At 36.9% G+C, this 26,291-nt stretch overlaps 1 long non-coding RNA gene across 1 annotated transcript in view; it reads right to left on the bottom strand.

The window, feature by feature from the left end:
* The window catches only part of LOC308058160, an 84,519-nt gene extending 59,627 nt beyond the window's left edge, over positions 1-24,892 (bottom strand). Inside the window, exon 1 of the long non-coding RNA XR_013925693.1 lies at positions 24,716-24,892. This is a non-coding gene — a long non-coding RNA (uncharacterized lncRNA). The remainder of the gene's footprint in view (positions 1-24,715) is intronic.
* Positions 24,893-26,291: the final 1,399 nt, after the last annotated feature.

Here is a 26,291-nt window from a genome sequence, read left to right as displayed (position 1 = left end):
CCCCTGAGACTTTTTACCTGCAGGAATTTTTTACCCATGAGACTTTTTCTTCCTGTGCGACTTTTCTACCTGCTAGACATTTTACCCGAATCTTTTTTTACCTCTAAGACTTTTTTTACCTGTGAGACTTTTTTTACCCATGACTTTTTTTGCCCGTCAGACTTTTTTCACGTGAGACATTTTTTACATATGGGACTTTTTACCTCTGAGAATTTTTACCCGTCAGATTTTTTTAACCCGTGAGACTTTTTTTACCTGTGAGACTTATTTTACCCCTGAGACTTATTTTACCCCTGAGATTTTTACCTGCGGGAATTTTGTACCCATGAGACTTTTTCTACCTGTGAGACTTTTCTACCTGCTAGACTTTTTACCCGAATCTTTTTTTACCTCTGAGACTTTTTTAACCTGTGAGACTTTTTTTACCCATGACTTTTTTTACCCGTCATACTTTTTTCACGTGAGACATTTTTTACATATGGGACTTTTTACCTCTGAGAATTTTTACCCGTCAGATGTTTTTTAACCCGTGAGACTTTTTTTACCTGTGAGACTTTTTTTACCTGTGACACATTTTTTACCCATGAGACTTATTTTACCCCTGAGACTTATTTTACCTCTGAGACTTTTTACCTGCCGGAATTTTTTACCCATGAGACTTTTTATACCTGTGAGACTTTTCTACCTGCTAGACTTTTTACCCGAATCTTTTTTTACCTCTGAGACTTTTTTTACCTGTGACACATTTTTTACCCATGAGACTTATTTTACCCCTGAGACTTATTTTACCCCTGAGACTTTTTACCAGCGGGAATTTTTTACCCATGAGACTTTTTCTACCTGTTCGACTTTTCTACCTGCTAGACTTTTTACCCGAATCTTTTTTTACCTCTGAGACTTTTTTAACCTGTGAGACTTTTTTTACCCATGACTTTATTTACCCCTCAGACTTTTTTCCCGTGAGACATTTTTTACCTATGGGACTTTTTACCTCTGAGACTTTTTACCCGTCAGATGTTTTTTAACCCGTGAGACTTTTTTTACCTGTGAAACTTATTTTATCCCTGAGACTTATTTTACCCCTGAGACTTTTTACTTGCGGGAATTTTTTACCCATGAGACTTTTTCTACCTGTGAGACTTTTCTACCTGCTAGACTTTTTACCCGAATCCTTTTTTACCTCTGAGACTTTTTTTACCTGTGAGACTTTTTTTACCCCTAAGACTTATTTTACCAGTGAGACTTATTTTACCCCTGAGACTTATTTTACCCCTGAGACTTTTTACCTGCAGGAATTTTTTACCCATGAGACTTTTTCTACCTGTGCGACTTTTCTACCTGCTAGACATTTTACCCGAATCTTTTTTTACCTCTGAGACTTTTTTTACCTGTGAGACTTTTTTTACCCCTAAGACTTATTTTACCAGTGAAACTTATTTTACCCCTGAGACTTATTTTACCCCTGAGATTTTTACCTGCGGGAATTTTGTACCCATGAGACTTTTTCTACCTGTGAGACTTGTCTACCTGCTAGACTTTTTACCCGAATCTTTTTTTACCTCTGAGACTGTTTTTACCTGTGAGACTTTTTTTACCCATGACTTTTTTTACCCGTCAGACTTTTTTCCCGTGAGACATTTTTTACCTATGGGACTTTTTACCTCTGAGACTTTTTACCCGTCAGATGTTTTTTAACCCGTGAGACTTTTTTTACCCATGAGACTTATTTTACCCCTGAGACTTTTTTTACCCATGAGAATTATTTTGCCCCTGAGACTTTTTACCTGCGGGAATTTTTTACCCATGAGACTTTTTTTACCTGTAAGACTTTTCTACCTGCTAGACTTTTTACCCGAATCTTTTTTTACCTCTGAGACTGTTTTTACCTGTGAGACTTTTTTTACCCATGAGAATTATTTTGCCCCTGAGACTTTTTACCTGCTGGAATTTTTTACCCATGAGACTTTTTCTACCTGTGAGACTTTTCTACCTGCTAGACTTTTTACCTGAATTTTTTTTATACCTCTGAGACTGTTTTTACCTGTGAGACTTTTTTTACCCATGACTTTTTTTACCCGTCAGACTTTTTTCCCGTGAGACATTTTTTACCTATGGGACTTTTAACCTCTGAGACTTTTTTTTTTTACCCGTCAGATGTTTTTTAACCCGTGAGACCTTTTTTACCTCTGAGACTTTTCTAGCCATGACTTCTTTTACCCGTGAGACTTTTTTCACCCGTGAGACTTTTTTTACCCATGAGACTTATTTTACCCCTGAGACTTTTTTTACCCATGAGACTTATTTTGCCCCTGAGACTTTTTACCTGCGGGAATTTTTTACCCATGAGACTTTTTTTACCTGTAAGACTTTTCTACCTGCTAGACTTTTTACCTGAATTTTTTTTATACCTCTGAGACTGTTTTTACCTGTGAGACTTTTTTAACCCATGACTTTTTTTACCTGTCAGACTTTTTTCCCGTGAGACATTTTTTACCTATGGGACTTTTAACCTCTGAGACTTTTTACCCGTCAGATGTTTTTTAACCCGTGAGACTTTTCTTACCCATGAGACTTATTTTACCCCTGAGACTTATTTTACCCCTGAGACCTATTTTACCCCTGACACTTTTTACCTGCGGGAATTTTTTACCCATGAGACTTTTTCTACCTGTGAGACTTTTCTACCTGCTAGACTTTTTACCCGAATCTTTTTTTACCTCTGAGACTGTTTTTACCTGTGAGACTTTTTTTACCCATGACTTATTTTACCCGTCAGACTTTTTTCCCGTGAGACATTTTTTACCTATGGGACTTTTTACCTCTGAGACTTTTTACCCGTCAGATGTTTTTTAACCCGTGAGACCTTTTTTACCTCTGAGACTTTTTTTACCCATGAGAATTATTTTGCCCCTGAGACTTTTTACCTGCGGGAATTTTTTACCCATGAGACTTTTTTTACCTGTAAGACTTTTCTACCTGCTAGACTTTTTACCTGAATTTTTTTTATACCTCTGAGACTTTTTTTACCTGTGAGACTTTTTTTACCCATGACTTATTTTACCCGTCAGACTTTTTTCCCGTGAGACATTTTTTACCTATGGGACTTTTAACCTCTGAGACTTTTTTTTTTTACCCGTCAGATGTTTTTTAACCCGTGAGACCTTTTTTACCTCTGAGACTTTTCTAGCCATGACTTCTTTTACCCGTGAGACTTTTTTCCCCCGTGAGACTTTTTTTACCTGTGAGACTTTTTTTACCCCTGAGACTTATTTTACCCCTGAGACTTTTTACCAGCGGGAATTTTTTACCCATGAGACTTTTTCTACCAGTGAGACTTTTCTACCTGCTAGACTTTTTACCTGAATCTTTTTTTACCTCTGAGACTGTTTTTACCTGTGAGACTTTTTTTACCCGTCAGACTTTTTTCCCGTGAGACATTTTTTACCTATGGGACTTTTTACCTCTGAGACTTTTTTTTTTTACCCGTCAGATGTTTTTTAACCCGTGAGACCTTTTTTACCTCTGAAACTTTTCTAGCCATGACTTCTTTTACCCGTGAGACTTTTTTCACCCGTGAGACTTTTTTTACCTGTGAGACTTTTTTTACACCTGAGACTTATTTTACCCCTGAGACTTTTTACCAGTGGGAATTTTTTACCCATGAGACTTTTTCTACCTGTGAGACTTTTCTACCTGCTAGACTTTTTACCCGAATCTTTTTTTACCTCTGAGACTGTTTTTACCCATGACTTTTTTTTTCGCGTCATTCTTTTTTCACGTGAGACATTTTTTACATATGGGACTTTTTACCTCTGAGACTTTTTACCCGTCAGATGTTTTTTAACCCGTGAGACTTTTTTTACCTGTGAAACTTATTTTACCCCTGAGACTTATTTTACCCCTGAGATTTTTCCTGCGGGAATTTTTTAGCCATGAGACTTTTTCTACCTGTGAGACTTTTCTACCTGCTAGACTTTTTACCCAAATCTTTTTTTACCTCTGAGACTTCTATTACCCGTGAGACTTTTTTTACCTGTGACACTTATTTTACCCCTGAGACTTATTTTACTCTTGAGACTTCTTACCTGCGGGAATTTTTTACCCATGAGACTTTTTCTACCTGTGAGACTTTTCTACCTGCTAGACTTTTTGCCCAAATCTTTTTTTACCTCTGAGACTTCTAATACCCGTGAGACTTATTTTACCAGTGAGACTTATTTTACCCCTGAGACTTATTTTACCCCTGAGACTTTTTACCTGCGGAAATTTTTTACCCATGAGACTTTTTCTACCTGTGAGACTTATCTACCTGCTAGACATTTTACCCGAATCTTTTTTTACCTCTGAGACTTCTTTTACCTGTGAGACTTTTTTTACCCCTAAGACTTATTTTTCCCCTGAGACTTATTTTACTCCTGAGACTTTTTACCTGCGGGAATTTTTTACCCATGAGACTTTTTCTACCTGTGCGACTTTTCTACATGCTAGACATTTTACCCGAATCTTTTTTTACCTCTGAGACTTTTTTTACCTGTGAGACTTTTTTTACCCATGACTTTTTTTACCCGTCCGAATTTTTTCCCGTGAGACATTTTTTACCTATGGGACTTTTTGCCTCTGAGACTTTTTACCCGTCAGATGTTTTTTAACACGTGAGACTTTTTTTACCTGTGAAACTTATTTTACCCCTGAGTCTTATTTTACCCCTGAGATTTTTACCTGCGGGAATTTTTTACCCATGAGACTTTTTCTACCTGTGAGACTTTTCTACCTGCTAGACTTTTTACCCGAATCTTTTTTTACCTCTGAGCCTTTTTTAACCTGTGAGACTTTTTTTACCCATGACTTTTTTTACCCGTCAGACTTTTTTCCCGTGAGACATTTTTTACATATGGGACTTTTTACCTCTGAGACTTTTTACCCGTCAGATGTTTTTTAACCCGTGAGACTTTTTTTACCTGTGAGACTTATTTTACCCCTGAGACTTATTTTACCCCTGAGATTTTTACCTGCGGGAATTTTTTACCCATGATACTTTTTCTACCTGTGAGACTTTTCTACCTGCTAGATTTTTACCCGAATCTTTTTTTACCTCTGAGACTTCTTTTACCTGTGAGGCTTTTTCACCCATGACTTTTTTTACCCGTCAGACTTTTTTCCCGTGAGACATTTTTTACCTATGGGACTTTTTACCTCTGAGACTTTTTACCCGTCAGATGGTTTTTTAACCCGTGAGACTTTTTTTACCTGTGAAACTTATTTTACCCCTGAGATTTTTACCTGCGGGAATTTTTTACCCATGAGACTTTTTCTACCTGTGAGACTTTTCTACCTGCTAGACTTTTTACCCGAATCTTTCTTTACCTCTGAGACTTTTTTAACCTGTGAGACTTTTTTTACCCATGACTTTTTTTACCCATCATACTTTTTTCACGTGAGACATTTTTTACATATGGGACTTTTTACCTCTGAGAATTTTTACCCGTCAGATGTTTTTTAACCCGTGAGACTTTTTTTACCTGTGAGACTTTTTTTACCTGTGACACATTTTTTACCCATGAGACTTATTTTACCCCTGAGACTTATTTTACCCCTGAGACTTTTTACCTGCGGGAATTTTTTACCCATGAGACTTTTTCTACCTGTGAGACTTTTCTACCTGCTAGACTTTTTACCCGAATATTTTTTTAACTTTGAGACTTTTTTTACCTGTGAGACTTTTTTTACCTGTGACACATTTTTTACCCATGAGACTTATTTTACCCCTGAGACTTATTTTACCACTGAGACTTTTTACCTGCGGGAATTTTTTACCCATGAGACTTTTTCTACCTGTGCGACTTTTCTACCTGCTAGACTTTTTACCCGAATCTTTTTTTACCTCTGAGACTGTTTTTACCCATAACTTTTTTTTTCGCGTCAGACTTTTTTCACGTGAGACATTTTTTACATATGGGACTTTTTACCTCTGAGTCTTTTTACCCGTCAGATGTTTTTTACCCATGAGACTTTTTTTACCTGTGAAACTTATTTTACCCCTGAGACTTATTTTACTCCTGAGATTTTTACCTGCGGGAATTTTTTACCCATGAGACTTTTTCTACCTGTGAGACTTTTCTACCTGCTAGACTTTTTACCCGAATATTTTTTTACCTCTGAGACTTCTATTACCCGTGAGACTTATTTTACCAGTGAGACTTATTTTACCCCTGAGACTTATTTTACCCCTGAGACTATTTACCTGCGGGAATTTTTTAGCCATGAGACTTTTTCTACCTGTGAGACTTTTCTACCTGCTAGACATTTTACCCGAATCTTTTTTTACCTCTGAGACTTTTTTTACCTGTGAGACTTTTTTTACCTGTGACACATTTTTTACCCATGAGACTTATTTTACCCCTGAGACTTATTTTACCCCTGAGACTTTTTACCTGCGGGAATTTTTTACCCATGAGACTTTTTCTACCTGTGCGACTTTTCTACCTGCTAGACATTTTACCCGAATCTTTTTTTACCTCTGAGACTTTTTTTACCTGTGAGACTTTTCTACCTGCTAGACTTTTTACCCGAATCTTTTTTTACCTCTGAGACTTTTTTAACCTGTGAGACTTTTTTTACCCATGACTTTTTTTACCCGTCAGACTTTTTTCACGTGAGACATTTTTTACATATGGGACTTTTTACCTCTGAGAATTTTTACCCGTCAGATGTTTTTTAACCCGTGAGACTTTTTTTACCTGTGAGACTTATTTTACCCCTGAGACTTATTTTACCCCTGAGATTTTTACCTGCGGGAATTTTTTACCCATGATACTTTTTCTACCTGTGAGACTTTTCTACCTGCTAGATTTTTACCCGAATCTTTTTTTACCTCTGAGACTTCTTTTACCTGTGAGGCTTTTTCACCCATGACTTTTTTTACCCGTCAGACTTTTTTCCCGTGAGACATTTTTTACCTATGGGACTTTTTACCTCTGAGACTTTTTACCCGTCAGATGGTTTTTTAACCCGTGAGACTTTTTTTACCTGTGAAACTTATTTTACCCCTGAGATTTTTACCTGCGGGAATTTTTTACCCATGAGACTTTTTCTACCTGTGAGACTTTTCTACCTGCTAGACTTTTTACCCGAATCTTTCTTTACCTCTGAGACTTTTTTAACCTGTGAGACTTTTTTTACCCATGACTTTTTTTACCCATCATACTTTTTTCACGTGAGACATTTTTTACATATGGGACTTTTTACCTCTGAGAATTTTTACCCGTCAGATGTTTTTTAACCCGTGAGACTTTTTTTACCTGTGAGACTTTTTTTACCTGTGACACATTTTTTACCCATGAGACTTATTTTACCCCTGAGACTTATTTTACCACTGAGACTTTTTACCTGCGGGAATTTTTTACCCATGAGACTTTTTCTACCTGTGCGACTTTTCTACCTGCTAGACTTTTTACCCGAATCTTTTTTTACCTCTGAGACTGTTTTTACCCATAACTTTTTTTTTCGCGTCAGACTTTTTTCACGTGAGACATTTTTTACATATGGGACTTTTTACCTCTGAGTCTTTTTACCCGTCAGATGTTTTTTACCCATGAGACTTTTTTTACCTGTGAAACTTATTTTACCCCTGAGACTTATTTTACTCCTGAGATTTTTACCTGCGGGAATTTTTTACCCATGAGACTTTTTCTACCTGTGAGACTTTTCTACCTGCTAGACTTTTTACCCGAATATTTTTTTACCTCTGAGACTTCTATTACCCGTGAGACTTATTTTACCAGTGAGACTTATTTTACCCCTGAGACTTATTTTACCCCTGAGACTATTTACCTGCGGGAATTTTTTAGCCATGAGACTTTTTCTACCTGTGAGACTTTTCTACCTGCTAGACATTTTACCCGAATCTTTTTTTACCTCTGAGACTTTTTTTACCTGTGAGACTTTTTTTACCTGTGACACATTTTTTACCCATGAGACTTATTTTACCCCTGAGACTTATTTTACCCCTGAGACTTTTTACCTGCGGGAATTTTTTACCCATGAGACTTTTTCTACCTGTGCGACTTTTCTACCTGCTAGACATTTTACCCGAATCTTTTTTTACCTCTGAGACTTTTTTTACCTGTGAGACTTTTCTACCTGCTAGACTTTTTACCCGAATCTTTTTTTACCTCTGAGACTTTTTTTACCTGTGAGACTTTTTTTACCCATGACTTTTTTTACCCGTCCGAATTTTTTCCCGTGAGACATTTTTTACCTATGGGACTTTTTGCCTCTGAGACTTTTTACCCGTCAGATGTTTTTTAACCCGTGAGACTTTTTTTACCTGTGAAACTTATTTTACCCCTGAGACTTATTTTACCCCTGAGACTTTTTACCTGCGGGAATTTTTTACCCATGAGACTTTTTCTACCTGTGAGACTTTTCTACCATCTAGACTTTTTACCCGAATCTTTTTTTACCTCTGAGACTTTTTTTACCCATGAGTTTTTTTTTCGCGTCAGACTTTTTTCACGTGAGACATTTTTTACATATGGGACTTTTTACCTCTGAGTCTTTTTACCCGTCAGATGTTTTTTACCCATGAGACTTTTTTTACCTGTGAAACTTATTTTACCCCTGAGACTTATTTTACTCCTGAGATTTTTACCTGCGGGAATTTTTTACCCATGAGACTTTTTCTACCTGTGAGACTTTTCTACCTGCTAGACTTTTTACCCGAATATTTTTTTACCTCTGAGACTTCTATTACCCGTGAGACTTATTTTACCAGTGAGACTTATTTTACCCCTGAGACTTATTTTACCCCTGAGACTTTTTACCAGCGGGAATTTTTTAGCCATGAGACTTTTTCTACCTGTGAGACTTTTCTACCTGCTAGACATTTTACCCGAATCTTTTTTTACCTCTGAGACTTTTTTTACCTGTGAGACTTTTTTTACCTGTGACACATTTTTTACCCATGAGACTTATTTTACCCCTGAGACTTATTTTACCCCTGAGACTTTTTACCTGCGGGAATTTTTTACCCATGAGACTTTTTCTACCTGTGCGACTTTTCTACCTGCTAGACATTTTACCCGAATCTTTTTTTACCTCTGAGACTTTTTTTACCTGTGAGACTTTTCTACCTGCTAGACTTTTTACCTGAATCTTTTTTTACCTCTGAGACTTTTTTTACCTGTGAGACTTTTTTTACCCATGACTTTTTTTACCCGTCCGAATTTTTTCCCGTGAGACATTTTTTACCTATGGGACTTTTTACCTCTGAGACTTTTTACCCGTCAGATGTTTTTTAACCCGTGAGACTTTTTTTACCTGTGAAACTTATTTTACCCCTGAGACTTATTTTACCCCTGAGACTTTTTACCTGTGGGAATTTTTTACCCATGAGACTTTTTCTACCTGTGAGACTTTTCTACCTGCTAGACTTTTTACCCGAATCTTTTTTTACCTCTGAGACTTTTTTTACCCATGAGTTTTTTTTTCGCGTCAGACTTTTTTCACGTGAGACATTTTTTACATATGGGACTTTTTACCTCTGAGACTTTTTACCCGTCAGATGTTTTTTAACCCGTGAGACTTTTTTTACCTGTGAGACTTATTTTACCCCTGAGACTTATTTTACCCCTGAGATTTTTACCTGCGGGAATTTTTTACCCGTCAGACTTTTTCTACCTGTGAGACTTTTCTACCTGCTAGTCTTTTTACCCGAATCTTTTTTTACCTCTGAGACTGTTTTTACCTGTGAGACTTTTTTTACCCATGACTTATTTTACCCGTCAGACTTTTTTCCCGTGAGACATTTTTTACCTATGGGACTTTTTACCTCTGAGACTTTTTACCCGTCAGATGTTTTTTAACCCGTGAGACTTTTTTTACCCATGAGACTTATTTTACCCCTGAGACATTTTTTACCGATGAGAATTATTTTGCCCCTGAGACTTTTTACCTGCGGGAATTTTTTACCCATGAGACTTTTTTTACCTGTAAGACTTTTCTACCTGCTAGAATTTTTACCTGAATTTTTTTTATACCTCTGAGACTTTTTTTACCTGTGAGACTTTTTTTACCCATGACTTTTTTTACCCGTCAGACTTTTTTCCCGTGAGACATTTTTTACCTATGGGACTTTTTACCTCTGAGACTTTTTACCCGTCAGATGGTTTTTTAACCCGTGAGACTTTTTTTAACTGTGAGACCTTTTTACCCATGACTTCTTTTACCCGTGAGACTTTTTTCACCCGTGAGACTTTTTTTTACCTGTGAGACTTATTTTACCCCTGAGACTTATTTTACCCCTGAGCCTTTTTACCAGCGGGAATTTTTTACCCATGAGACTTTTTCTACCTGTGAGACTTTTCTACCTGCTAGACTTTTTACCCGAATCTTTTTTTACCTCTGAGACTGTTTTTACCTGTGAGACTTTTTTTACCCATGACTTTTTTTACCCGTCAGACTTTTTTCCCGTGAGACATTTTTTACCTATGGGACTTTTTACCTCTGAGACTTTTTACCCGTCAGATGTTTTTTAACCCGTGAGACTTTTTTTACCCATGAGACTTATTTTACCCCTGAGACTTTTTTTACCCATGAGAATTATTTTGCCCCTGAGACTTTTTACCTGCGGGAATTTTTTACCCATGAGACTTTTTTTACCTGTAAGACTTTTCTACCTGCTAGACTTTTTACCTGAATTTTTTTTATACCTCTGAGACTGTTTTTACCTGTGAGACTTTTTTAACCCATGACTTTTTTTACCTGTCAGACTTTTTTCCCGTGAGACATTTTTTACCTATGGGACTTTTAACCTCTGAGACTTTTTACCCGTCAGATGTTTTTTAACCCGTGAGACTTTTCTTACCCATGAGACTTATTTTACCCCTGAGACTTATTTTACCCCTGAGACCTATTTTACCCCTGACACTTTTTACCTGCGGGAATTTTTTACCCATGAGACTTTTTCTACCTGTGAGACTTTTCTACCTGCTAGACTTTTTACCCGAATCTTTTTTTACCTCTGAGACTGTTTTTACCTGTGAGACTTTTTTTACCCATGACTTATTTTACCCGTCAGACTTTTTTCCCGTGAGACATTTTTTACCTATGGGACTTTTTACCTCTGAGACTTTTTACCCGTCAGATGTTTTTTAACCCGTGAGACCTTTTTTACCTCTGAGACTTTTTTTACCCATGAGAATTATTTTGCCCCTGAGACTTTTTACCTGCGGGAATTTTTTACCCATGAGACTTTTTTTACCTGTAAGACTTTTCTACCTGCTAGACTTTTTACCTGAATTTTTTTTATACCTCTGAGACTTTTTTTACCTGTGAGACTTTTTTTACCCATGACTTATTTTACCCGTCAGACTTTTTTCCCGTGAGACATTTTTTACCTATGGGACTTTTAACCTCTGAGACTTTTTTTTTTTACCCGTCAGATGTTTTTTAACCCGTGAGACCTTTTTTACCTCTGAGACTTTTCTAGCCATGACTTCTTTTACCCGTGAGACTTTTTTCCCCCGTGAGACTTTTTTTACCTGTGAGACTTTTTTTACCCCTGAGACTTATTTTACCCCTGAGACTTTTTACCAGCGGGAATTTTTTACCCATGAGACTTTTTCTACCAGTGAGACTTTTCTACCTGCTAGACTTTTTACCTGAATCTTTTTTTACCTCTGAGACTGTTTTTACCTGTGAGACTTTTTTTACCCGTCAGACTTTTTTCCCGTGAGACATTTTTTACCTATGGGACTTTTTACCTCTGAGACTTTTTACCCGTCAGATGTTTTTTAACCCGTGAGACCTTTTTTACCTCTGAGACTTTTTTTACCCATGAGAATTATTTTGCCCCTGAGACTTTTTACCTGCGGGAATTTTTTACCCATGAGACTTTTTTTACCTGTAAGACTTTTCTACCTGCTAGACTTTTTACCTGAATTTTTTTTATACCTCTGAGACTTTTTTTACCTGTGAGACTTTTTTTACCCATGACTTATTTTACCCGTCAGACTTTTTTTCCGTGAGACATTTTTTACCTATGGGACTTTTAACCTCTGAGACTTTTTTTTTTTACCCGTCAGATGTTTTTTAACCCGTGAGACCTTTTTTACCTCTGAGACTTTTCTAGCCATGACTTCTTTTACCCGTGAGACTTTTTTCCCCCGTGAGACTTTTTTTACCTGTGAGACTTTTTTTACCCCTGAGACTTATTTTACCCCTGAGACTTTTTACCAGCGGGAATTTTTTACCCATGAGACTTTTTCTACCTGTGAGACTTTTCTGCCTGCTAGACTTTTTACCTGAATCTTTTTTTACCTCTGAGACTGTTTTTACCTGTGAGACTTTTTTTACCCATGACTTTTTTTACCCGTCAGACTTTTTTCCCGTGAGACATTTTTTACCTATGGGACTTTTTACCTCTGAGACTTTTTACCCGTCAGATGTTTTTTAACCCGTGAGACTTTTTTTACCCATGAGACTTATTTTACCCGTGAGACTTTTTTTACCCATGAGACCTATTTTACCCCTCAGACTTGTTACCAGCGGGAATTTTTTACCCATGAGACTTTTTCTACCTGTGAGACTTTTCTACCTGCTAGACTTTTTACCCGAATCTTTTTTTACCTCTGAGACTGTTTTTACCTGTGAGACTTTTTTTACCCATGACTTATTTTACCCGTCAGACTTTTTTCCCGTGAGACATTTTTTACCTATGGGACTTTTTACCTCTGAGACTTTTTACCCGTCAGATGTTTTTTAACCCGTGAGACTTTTTTATACCTCTGAGACTTTTTTTACCTGTGAGACTTTTTTTACCCATGAGAATTATTTTGCCCCTGAGACTTTTTACCTGCGGGAATTTTTTACCCATGAGACTTTTTCTACCTGTGAGACTTTTCTACCTGCTAGACTTTTTACCCGAATCTTTTTTTACCTCTGAGACTGTTTTTACCTGTGAGACTTTTTTTACCCATGACTTATTTTACCCGTCAGACTTTTTTCCCGTGAGACATTTTTTACCTATGGGACTTTTTACCTCTGAGACTTTTTACCCGTCAGATGTTTTTTAACCCGTGAGACTTTTTTAACCCGTGAGACTTTTTTTACCTGTGAGACTTTTTTTACCCATGAGAATTATTTTGCCCCTGAGACTTTTTACCTGCGGGAATTTTTTACCCATGAGACTTTTTCTACCTGTGAGACTTTTCTACCTGCTAGACTTTTTACCTGAATTTTTTTTATACCTCTGAGACTTTTTTTACCTGTGAGACTTTTTTTACCCATGACTTTTTTTACCCGTCAGACTTTTTTCCCGTGAGACATTTTTTACCTATGGGACTTTTTACCTCTGAGACTTTTTTTTTTTACCCGTCAGATGTTTTTTAACCCGTGAGACCTTTTTTACCTCTGAAACTTTTCTAGCCATGACTTCTTTTACCCGTGAGACTTTTTTCACCCGTGAGACTTTTTTTACCTGTGAGACTTTTTTTACACCTGAGACTTATTTTACTCTTGAGACTTCTTACCTGCGGGAATTTTTTACCCATGAGACTTTTTCTACCTGTGAGACTTTTCTACCTGCTAGACTTTTTGCCCGAATATTTTTTTACCTCTGAGACTTCTATTACCCGTGAGACTTATTTTACCAGTGAGACTTATTGTACCCCTGAGACTTATTTTACCCCTGAGACTTTTTACCTGCAGGAATTTTTTACCCATGAGACTTTTTCTACCTGTGAGACTTTTCTACCTCCTAGACATTTTACCCGAATCTTTTTTTACCTCTGAGACTTTTTTTACCTGTGAGACTTTTTTTACCCATGATTTTTTTTACCCGTCCGAATTTTTTCCCGTGAGACATTTTTTACCTATGGGACTTTTTGCCTCTGAGACTTTTTACCCGTCAGATGTTTTTTAACCCGTGAAACTTTTTTTGCCTGTGAAACTTATTTTACCCCTGAGTCTTATTTTACCCCTGAGATTTTTACCTGCGGGAATTTTGTACCCATGAGACTTTTTCTACCTGTTGGACTTTTCTACCTGCTAGACTTTTTACCCGAATCCTTTTTTACCTCTGAGACTTTTTTTACCTGTGAGACTTTTTTTACCACTAAGACTTATTTTACACATGAGACTTATTTTACCCCTGAGACTTATTTTACCCCTGAGATTTTTACCTGCGGGAATTTTGTACCCATGAGACTTTTTCTACCTGTGAGACTTTTCTACCTGCTAGACTTTTTACCCGAATCTTTTTTTACCTCTGAGACTTTTTTAACCTGTGAGACTTTTTTTACCCATGACTTTTTTTACCCGTCAGACTTTTTTCCCGTGAGACATTTTTTACCTATGGGACTTTTTACCTCTGAGATTTTTTACCCGTCAGATGTTTTTTAACCCGTGAGACTTTTTCTACCTGTGCGACTTTTCTACCTGCTAGACATTTTACCCGAATCTTTTTTTATCTGTGAGACTTTTTTTACCCATAACTTTTTTTTTCGCGTCAGACTTTTTTCACGTGAGACATTTATTACATATGGGACTTTTTACCTCTGAGTCTTTTTACCCGTCAGATGTTTTTTAACCCGTGAGACTTTTTTTACCTGTGAAACTTATTTTACCCCTGAGACTTATTTTACTCCTGAGATTTTTACCTGCGGGAATTTTTTACCCATGAGACTTTTTCTACCTGTGAGACTTTTCTACCTGCTAGACTTTTTACCCGAATATTTTTTTACCTCTGAGACTTCTATTACCCGTGAGACTTATTTTACCAGTGAGACTTATTTTACCCCTGAGACTTATTTTACCCCTGAGACTTTTTACCTGCAGGAATTTTTTACCCATGAGACTTTTTCTACCTGTGAGACTTTTCTACCTGCTAGACATTTTACCCGAATCTTTTTTTACCTCTGAGACATTTTTACCCATGACTTTTTTTACCCGTCCGAATTTTTTCCCGTGAGACATTTTTTACCTATGGGACTTTTTGCCTCTGAGACTTTTTACCCGTCAGATGTTTTTTAACCCGTGAGACTTTTTTTACCTGTGAAACTTATTTTACCCCTGAGTCTTATTTTACCCCTGAGATTTTTACCTGCGGGAATTTTGTACCCATGAGACTTTTTCTACCAGTGAGACTTTTCTACCTGCTAGACATTTTACCCGAATCTTTTTTTACCTCTGAGACTTTTTTTACCTGTGAGACTTTTTTTACCCATGACTTTTTTTACCCGTCAGACTTTTTTCCCGTGAGACATTTTTTACCTATGGGACTTTTTACCTCTGAGACTTTTTACCCGTCAGATGTTTTTTAACCCGTGAGACTTTTTTTACCCATGAGACTTATTTTACCCCTGAGACTTTTTTTACCCATGAGACCTATTTTACCCCTGACACTTTTTACCAGCGGGAATTTTTTACCCATGAGACTTTTTCTACCTGTGAGACTTTTCTACCTGCTAGACTTTTTACCCGTATCTTTTTTTACCTCTGAGACTGTTTTTACCTGTGAGACTTTTTTTACCTGTGACACATTTTTTACCCATGAGACTTATTTTACCCCTGAGACTTATTTTACCCCTGAGACTTTTTACCTGCGGGAATTTTTTACCCATGAGACTTTTTCTACCTGTGAGACTTTTCTACCTGCTAGACTTTTTACCCGAATCTTTTTTTACCTCTGAGACTTTTTTTACCCATGAGACTTTTTTTACCTGTGACACATTTTTTACCCATGAGACTTATTTTACCCCTGAGACTTATTTTACCCCTGAGACTTTTTACCTGCAGGAATTTTTTACCCATGAGACTTTTTCTACCTGTGAGACTTTTCTACCTGCTAGACTTTTTACCCGAATCTTTTTTTACCTCTGAGACTTTTTTAAACTGTGAGACTTTTTTTACCCATGACTTTTTTTGCCCGTCAGACTTTTTTCACGTGAGACATTTTTTACATATGGGACTTTTTACCTCTGAGAATTTTTACCCGTCAGATGTTTTTTAACCCGTGAGACTTTTTTTTACCCGTGAGACTTTTTTTACCTGTGACACATTTTTTACCCATGAGACTTATTTTACCCCTGAGACTTATTTTACCTCTGAGACTTTTTACCTGCGGGAATTTTTTACCCATGAGACTTTTTCTACCTGTGAGACTTTTCTACCTGCTAGACTTTTTACCCGAATATTTTTTTACCTCTGAGACTTCTATTACCCGTGAGACTTATTTTACCAGTGAGACTTAATTTACCCCTGAGACTTATTTTACCCCTGAGACTTTTTACCTGCAGGAATTTTTTACCCATGAGACTTTTTCTACCTGTGCGACTTTTCTACCTGCTAGACATTTTACCCGAATCTTTTTTTACCTCTGAGACTTTTTTTACCTGTGAGACTTTTTTTACCCATGACTTTTTTTACCCGTCCGAATTTTTTCCCGTGAGACATTTTTTACCTATGGGACTTTTTGCCTCTGAGACTTTTTACCCGTCAGATGTTTTTTAACCCGTGAGACTTTTTTTACCTGTGAAACTTATTTTACCCCTGAGACTTATTTTACCCCTGAGATTTTTACCTGCGGGAATTTTTTACCCGTCAGACTTTTTCTACCTGTGAGACTTTTCTACCTGCTAGTCTTTTTACCCGAATCTTTTTTTACCTCTGAGACTTTTTTAACCTGTGAGACTTTTTTTAACCATGACTTTTTTTACCCGTCATACTTTTTTCACGTGAGACATTTTTTACATATGGGACTTTTTACCTCTGAGAATTTTTACCCGTCAGATGTTTTTTAACCCGTGAGACTTTTTTTACCTGTGAGACTTTTTTTACCTGTGACACATTTTTTACCCATGAGACTTATTTTACCCCTGAGACTTTTTACCTGCGGGAATTTTTTACCCATGAGACTTTTTCTACCTGTGAGACTTTTCTACCTGGTAGACATTTTACCCGAATCTTTTTTTATCTGTGAGACTTTTTTTACCCATAACTTTTTTTTTCGCGTCAGACTTTTTTCACGTGAGACATTTTTTACATATGGGACTTTTTACCTCTGAGTCTTTTTACCCGTCAGATGTTTTTTAACCCGTGAGACTTTTTTTACCTGTGAAACTTATTTTACCCCTGAGACTTATTTTACTCCTGAGATTTTTACCTGCGGGAATTTTTTACCCATGAGACTTTTTCTACCTGTGAGACTTTTCTACCTGCTAGACTTTTTACCCGAATATTTTTTTACCTCTGAGACTTCTATTACCCGTGAGACTTATTTTACCAGTGAGACTTATTTTACCAGTGAGACTTATTTTACCCCTGAGACTTTTTACCTGCAGGAATTTTTTACCCATGAGACTTTTTCTACCTGTGCGACTTTTCTACCTGCTAGACATTTTACCCGAATCTTTTTTTACCTCTGAGACTTTTTTTACCTGTGAGACTTTTTTTACCCGTCCGAATTTTTTCCCGTGAGACATTTTTTACCTATGGGACTTTTTGCCTCTGAGAATTTTTACCCGTCAGATGTTTTTTAACCCGTGAGACTTTTTTTACCTGTGAAACTTATTTTACCCCTGAGTCTTATTTTACCCCTGAGATTTTTACCTGCGGGAATTTTGTACCCATGAGACTTTTTCTACCTGTGAGACTTTTCTACCTGCTAGACTTTTTACCCGAATCTTTTTTTACCTCTGAGACTTTTTTAACCTGTGAGACTTTTTTTACCCATGACTTTTTTTACCCGTCAGACTTTTTTCCCGTGAGACATTTTTTACCTATGGGACTTTTTACCTCTGAGACTTTTTACCCGTCAGATGTTTTTTAACCCGTGAGACTTTTTTTACCCATGAGACTTATTTTACCCCTGAGACTTTTTTTACCCATGAGACCTATTTTACCCCTGACACTTTTTACCAGCGGGAATTTTTTACCCATGAGACTTTTTCTACCTGTGAGACTTTTCTACCTGTTAGACTTTTTACCCGTATCTTTTTTTACCTCTGAGACTGTTTTTACCTGTGAGACTTTTTTTACCTGTGACACATTTTTTACCCATGAGACTTATTTTACCCCTGAGACTTATTTTACCCCTGAGACTTTTTACCTGCAGGAATTTTTTACCCATGAGACTTTTTCTACCTGTGCGACTTTTCTACCTGCTAGACTTTTTACCCGAATCTTTTTTTACCTCTGAGACTGTTTTTACCCATAACTTTTTTTTTCGCGTCAGACTTTTTTCACGTGAGACATTTTTTACATATGGGACTTTTTACCTCTGAGTCTTTTTACCCGTCAGATGTTTTTTAACCCGTGAGACTTTTTTTACCTGTGAAACTTATTTTACCCCTGAGACTTATTTTACTCCTGAGATTTTTACCTGCGGGAATGTTGTACCCATGAGACTTTTTCTACCTGTGAGACTTTTCTACCTGCTAGACTTTTTACCCAAATATTTTTTTACCTCTGAGACTTCTGTTACCCGTGAGACTTATTTTACCAGTGAGACTTATTTTATCCCTGAGACTTATTTTACCCCTGAGACTTTTTACCTGCGGGAATTTTTTACCCATGAGACTTTTTCTACCTGTGAGACTTATCTACCTGCTAGACATTTTACCCGAATCTTTTTTTACCTCTGAGACTTCTTTTACCTGTGAGACTTTTTTTACCCCTAAGACTTATTTTTCCCCTGAGACTTATTTTACTCCTGAGACTTTTTACCTGCGGGAATTTTTTACCCATGAGACTTTTTCTACCTGTGCGACTTTTCTACATGCTAGACATTTTACCCGAATCTTTTTTTACCTCTGAGACTTTTTTTACCTGTGAGACTTATTTTACCCATGACTTTTTTTACCCGTCCGAATTTTTTCCCGTGAGACATTTTTTACCTATGGGACTTTTTGCCTCTGAGACTTTTTACCCGTCAGATGTTTTTTAACACGTGAGACTTTTTTTACCTGTGAAACTTATTTTACCCCTGAGTCTTATTTTACCCCTGAGATTTTTACCTGCGGGAATTTTTTACCCATGAGACTTTTTCTACCTGTGAGACTTTTCTACCTGCTAGACTTTTTACCCGAATCTTTTTTTACCTCTGAGCCTTTTTTAACCTGTGAGACTTTTTTTACCCATGACTTTTTTTACCCGTCAGACTTTTTTCACGTGAGACATTTTTTGCATATGGGACTTTTTACCTCTGAGAATTTTTACCCGTCAGATGTTTTTTAACCCGTGAGACTTTTTTTACCTGTGAGACTTATTTTACCCCTGAGACTTATTTTACCCCTGAGATTTTTACCTGCGGGAATTTTTTACCCATGTTATTTTTCTACCTGTGAGACTTTTCTACCTGCTAGATTTTTACCCGAATCTTTTTTTACCTCTGAGACTTCTTTTACCTGTGAGGCTTTTTCACCCATGACTTTTTTTACCCGTCAGACTTTTTTCCCGTGACACATTTTTTACCTATGGGACTTTTTACCTCTGAGACTTTTTACCTGTCAGATGTTTTTTAACCCGTGAGACTTTTTTTACCTGTGAAACTTATTTTACCCCTGAGATTTTTACCTGCGGGAATTTTGTACCCATGAGACTTTTTCTACCTGTGAGACTTTTCTACCTGCTAGACTTTTTACCCGAATCTTTCTTTACCTCTGAGACTTTTTTAACCTGTGAGACTTTTTTTACCCATGACTTTTTTTACCCATCATACTTTTTTCACGTGAGACATTTTTTACATATCGGACTTTTTACCTCTGAGAATTTTTACCCGTCAGATGTTTTTTAACCCGTGAGACTTTTTTTACCTGTGAGACTTTTTTTACCTGTGACACATTTTTTACCCATGAGACTTATTTTACCCCTGAGACTTATTTTACCCCTGAGACTTTTTACCTGCGGGAATTTTTTACCCATGAGACTTTTTCTACCTGTGAGACTTTTCTACCTGCTAGACTTTTTACCCGAATCTTTTTTTACCTCTGAGACTTTTTTTACCTGTGAGACTTTTTTTACCTGTGACACATTTTTTACCCATGAGACTTATTTTACCCCTGAGACTTATTTTACCACTGAGACTTTTTACCTGCGGGAATTTTTTACCCATGAGACTTTTTCTACCTGTGCGACTTTTCTACCTGCTAGACTTTTTACCCGAATCTTTTTTTACCTCTGAGACTGTTTTTACCCATGAGTTTTTTTTTCGCGTCAGACTTTTTTCACGTGATACATTTTTTACATATGGGACTTTTTACCTCTGAGTCTTTTTACCCGTCAGATGTTTTTTACCCATGAGACTTTTTTTACCTGTGAAACTTATTTTACCCCTGAGACTTATTTTACTCCTGAGATTTTTACCTGCGGGAATTTTTTACCCATGAGACTTTTTCTACCTGTGAGACTTTTCTACCTGCTAAACTTTTTACCCGAATCTTTTTTTACCTCTGAGGCTTTTTTTACCTGTGACACATTTTTTACCCATGAGACTTATTTTACCCCTGAGACTTATTTTACCCCTGAGACTTTTTACCTGCGGGAATTTTTTACCCATGATACTTTTTCTACCTGTGAGACTTTTCTACATGTTAGACTTTTTACCGGAATCTTTTTTTACCTCTGAGACTTTTTTTACCTGTGAGACTTTTTTTACCTGTGACACATTTTTTACCCATGAGACTTATTTTACCCCTGAGACTTATTTTACCCCTGAGACTTTTTACCTGCGGGAATTTTTTACCCATGAGACTTTTTCTACCTGTGCGACTTTTCTACCTGCTAGACTTTTTACCCGAATCTTTTTTGACCTGTGAGACTTTTTTTACCCATAACTTTTTTTTTCGCGTCAGACTTTTTTCACGTGAGACATTTTTTACATATGGGACTTTTTACCTCTGAGACTTTTTACCCGTCAGATGTTTTTTAACCCGTGAGACTTTTTTTACCTGTGAAACTTATTTTACCCCTGAGACTTATTTTACTCCTGAGATTTTTACCTGCGGGAATTTTTTACCCATGAGACTTTTTCTACCTGTGAGACTTTTCTACCTGCTAGTCTTTTTACCCGAACCTTTTTTTACCTCTGAGACTTTTTTTACCTGTGAGACTTTTTTTACCTGTGAGTATTATTTTACCCCTGAGACTTATTTTACCCCTGAGACTTTTTACCTGCGGGAATTTTTTACCCATGAGACTTTTTCTACCTGTGAGACTTTTCTACCTGCTAGATTTTTACCCGAATCTTTTTTTACCTCTGAGACTTCTTTTACCCGTGAGGCTTTTTCACCCATGACTTTTTTTACCCGTCAGACTTTTTTCCCGTGAGACATTTTTTACCTATGGGACTTTTTACCTCTGAGACTTTTTACCCGTCAGATGTTTTTTAACCCGTGAGACTTTTTTTACTTGTGAGACTTTTTTTACCTGTGACACATTTTTTACCCATGAGACTTATTTTACCCCTGAGACTTATTTTACCCCTGAGACTTTTTACCTGCGGGAATTTTTTACCCATGAGACTTTTTTTAGCTGTGAGACTTTTCTACCTGCTAGACTTTTTACCTGAATCTTTTTTTACCTCTGAGACTTTTTTTACCTGTGACACATTTTTTACCCATGAGACTTATTTTACCCCTGAGACTTTTTACCTGCGGGAATTTTTTACCCATGAGACTTTTTCTACCTGTGCGACTTTTCTACCTGCTAGACTTTTTACCCGAATCTTTTTTAACCTGTGAGACTTTTTTTACCCATAACTTTTTTTTTCGCGTCAGACTTTTTTCACGTGAGACATTTTTTACATATGGGACTTTTTACCTCTGAGACTTTTTACCCGTCAGATGTTTTTTAACCCGTGAGACTTTTTTTACCCGTGAGACTTTTTTCACCCGTAAGACTTTTTTTACCCGTGAGACTTATTTTACCCCTGAGACTTATTTTACCCCTGAGACTTTTTACCAGCGGGAATTTTTTACCCATGAGACTTTTTCTACCTGTGCGACTTTTCTACCTGCTAGACATTTTACCCGAATCTTTTTTTACCTCTGAGACTTTTTTTGCCTGTGAGACTTTTTTTACCCATGACTTTTTTTACCCATCAGACTTTTTTCCCGTGAGACATTTTTTACCTATGGGACTTTTTACCCCTGAGACTTTTTACCTGCGGGAATTTTTTACCCATGAGACTTTTTCTACCTGTGCGACTTTTCTACCTGCTAGACTTTTTACCCGAATCTTTTTTGACCTGTGAGACTTTTTTTACCCATAACTTTTTTTTTCGCGTCAGACTTTTTTCACGTGAGACATTTTTTACATATGGGACTTTTTACCTCTGAGACTTTTTACCCGTCAGATGTTTTTTAACCCGTGAGACTTTTTTTACCTGTGAAACTTATTTTACCCCTGAGACTTATTTTACTCCTGAGATTTTTACCTGCGGGAATTTTTTACCCATGAGACTTTTTCTACCTGTGAGACTTTTCTACCTGCTAGACTTTTTACCCAAATCTTTTTTTACCTCTGAGACTTTTTTTACCCGTGAGACTTTCTTTACCTGTGAGTATTATTTTACCCCTGAGACTTATTTTACCCCTGAGACTTTTTACCTGCGGGAATTTTTTACCCATGAGACTTTTTCTACCTGTGAGACTTTTCTACCTGCTAGACATTTTACCCGAATCTTTTTTTACCTCTGAGACTTCTTTTACCCGTGAGGCTTTTTCACCCATGACTTTTTTTACCTGTGAGACTTTTTTTACCTGTGACGCATTTTTTACCCCTGAGACTTATTTTACCCCTGAGACTTTTTACCTGCGGGAATTTTTTACCCATGAGACTTTTTCTACCTGTGCGACTTTTCTACCTGCTAGACTTTTTACCCGAATCTTTTTTTACCTGTGAGACTTTTTTTACCCATGACTTTTTTTTTCGCGTCAGACTTTTTTCACGTGAGACATTTTTTACATATGGGACTTTTTACCTCTGAGACTTTTTACCCGTCAGATGTTTTTTAACCCGTGAGACTTTTTTTACCTGTGAGACTTTTTTTACCTGTGACACATTTTTTACCCATGAGACTTATTTTACCCCTGAGACTTATTTTACCCCTGAGACTTTTTACCTGCGGGAATTTTTTACCCATGAGACTTTTTCGACCTGTGCGACTTTTCTACCTGCTAGACTTTTTACCCGAATCTTTTTTTACCTCTGAGACTTCTATTACCCGTGAGACTTTTTTTACCTGTGAGACTTATTTTACCCCTGAGACTTATTTTACCCCCGAGACTTTTTACCTGCGGGAATTTTTTACCCATGAGACTTTTTCTACCTGTGAGACTTTTCTACCTGCTAGACTTTTTACCCGAATCTTTTTTTACCTCTGAGACTTTTTTTACCTGTGAGACTTTTTTTACCTGTGAGAATTATTTTACCCCTGAGACTTATTTTACCCCTGAGATTTTTACCTGCGGGAATTTTTTACCCATGAGACTTTTTCTACCTGTGAGACTTTTCTACCTGCTAGTCTTTTTACCCAAATCTTTTTTTACCTGTGAGACTTTTTTTACCTGTGAGACTTTTTTTACCTGTGACGCATTTTTTACCCCTGAGACTTATTTTACCCCTGAGACTTTTTACCTGCGGGAATTTTTTACCCATGAGACTTTTTCTACCTGTGCGACTTTTCTACCTGCTAGACTTTTTACCCGAATCTTTTTTTACCTGTGAGACTTTTTTTACCCATGACTTTTTTTTTCGCGTCAGACTTTTTTCACGTGAGACATTTTTTACATATGGGACTTTTTACCTCTGAGACTTTTTACCCGTCAGATGTTTTTTAACCCGTGAGACTTTTTTTACCTGTGAAACTTATTTTACCTGTGAGACTTATTTTACCCCTGAGACTTTTTACCTGCGGGAATTTTTTACCTATGAGACTTTTTCTACCTGTGAGACTTTTCTACCTGCTAGACTTTTTACCCGAATCTTTTTTTACCTCTGAGACTTCTTTTACCTGTGAGACTTATTTTACCCATGAGACTTATTTTACCCATGAGACTTATTTTACCCCTGAGATTTTTACCTGCGGGAATTTTTTACCCATGATACTTTGTCTACCTGTGAGACTTTTCTACCTGCTAGAATTTTACCCAAATCTTTTTTTACCTCTGAGACTTCTTTTACCCGTGAGGCTTTTTCACCCATGACTTTTTTTACCCGTCAGACTTTTTTCCCATGAGACATTTTTTACCTATGGGACTTTTTACCTCTGAGACTTTTTACCCGTCAGATGTTTTTTAACCCGTGAGACTTTTTTTACCTGTGAGACTTTTTTTACCCCTGAGACTTATTTTACCCCTGAGATTTTTACCTGCGGGAATTTTTTACCCATGAGACTTTTTCTACCTCTGAGACTTTTCTACCTGCTAGACTTTTTACCCGAATCTTTTTTTACCTCTGAGACTTCTTTTACCTGTGAGACTTTTTTTACCCCTAAGACTTATTTTACCTGTGAGACTTATTTTACCCCTGAGACTTATTTTACCCCTGAGATTTTTACCTGCGGGAATTTTTTACCCATGATACTTTTTCTACCTGTGAGACTTTTCTACCTGCTAGATTTTTACCCGAATCTTTTTTTACCTCTGAGACTTTTTTTACCCGTGAGGCTTTTTCACCCATGACATTTTTTACCCTTCAGACTTTTTTCCCGTGAGACATTTTTTACCTATGGGACTTTTTACCTCTGAGACTTTTTACCCGTCAGATGTTTTTTAACCCGTGAGACTTTTTTTAACTGTGAGACCTTTTTAACCATGACTTCTTTTACCCGTGAGACTTTTTTCACCCGTGAGACTTTTTTTACCCGTGAGACTTATTTTCCCCCTGAGACTTATTTTACCCCTGAGACTTTTTACCTGCGGGAATTTTTTACCCATGAGACTTTTTCTACCTGAGCGACTTTTCTACCTGCTAGACTTTTTACCCGAATCTTTTTTGACCTGTGAGATTTTTTTTACCCATAACTTTTTTTTTCGCGTCAGACTTTTTTCACGTGAGACATTTTTTACATATGGGACTTTTTACCTCTGAGACTTTTTACCCGTCAGATGTTTTTTAACCCGTGAGACTTTTTTTACCTCTGAGACTTTTTTTACCCCTGAGACTTATTTTACCCCTGAGATTTTTACCTGCGGGAATTTTTTACCCATGAGACTTTTTCTACCTGTGCGACTTTTCTACCTGCTAGACATTTTACCCGAATCTTTTTTTACCTCTGAGACTTTTTTAACCTGTGAGACTTTTTTTGCCCATGACTTTTTTTACCCGTCAGACTTTTTTCACGTGAGACATTTTTTACCTATGGGACTTTTTACCTCTGAGAATTTTTACCCGTCAGATGTTTTTTAACCCGTGAGACTTTTTTTACCTGTGAGACTTATTTTACCCCTGAGAATTATTTTACCCCCGAGACTTTTTACCTGCGGGAATTTTTTACCCATGAGACTTTTTCTACCTGTGAGACTTTTCTACCTGCTAGACTTTTTACCCGAATCTTTTTTTACCTCTGAGACTTTTTTTACCCATGACTTTATTTTCGCGTCAGACTTTTTTCCCGTGAGACATTTTTTACCTATGGGACTTTTTACCTCTGAGACTTTTTTCCCGTCAGATGTTTTTTAACCCGTGAGACTTTTTTTAACTGTGAGACCTTTTTACCCATGACTTCTTTTACCCGTGAGACTTTTTTCACCCGTGAACTTTTTTTACCCGTGAGACTTATTTTCCCCCTGAGACTTATTTTACCCCTGAGACTTTTTACCTGCGGGAATTTTTTACCCATGAGACTTTGTCTACCTGTGCGACTTTTCTACCTGCTAGACTTTTTACCCGAATCTTTTTTGACCTGTGAGATTTTTTTTACCCATAACTTTTTTTTTCGCGTCAGACTTTTTTCACGTGAGACATTTTTTACATATGGGACTTTTTACCTCTGAGACTTTTTACCCGTCAGATGTTTTTTAACCCGTGAGACTTTTTTTACCTCTGAGACTTTTTTTACCCCTGAGACTTATTTTACCCCTGAGATTTTTACCTGCGGGAATTTTTTACCCATGAGACTTTTTCTACCTGTGCGACTTTTCTACCTGCTAGACATTTTACCCGAATCTTTTTTTACCTCTGAGACTTTTTTAACCTGTGAGACTTTTTTTGCCCATGACTTTTTTTACCCGTCAGACTTTTTTCACGTGAGACATTTTTTACCTATGGGACTTTTTACCTCTGAGAATTTT

The sequence above is a fragment of the Falco punctatus genome (genome assembly GCF_963210335.1).
Source record: "Falco punctatus genome assembly, contig: scaffold_148, whole genome shotgun sequence".
NCBI classification, from domain to species: domain Eukaryota; kingdom Metazoa; phylum Chordata; class Aves; order Falconiformes; family Falconidae; genus Falco; species Falco punctatus.
Note: the sequence above shows the minus strand (reverse complement) of the source record. Positions and strands in the feature narration are given on the sequence as shown.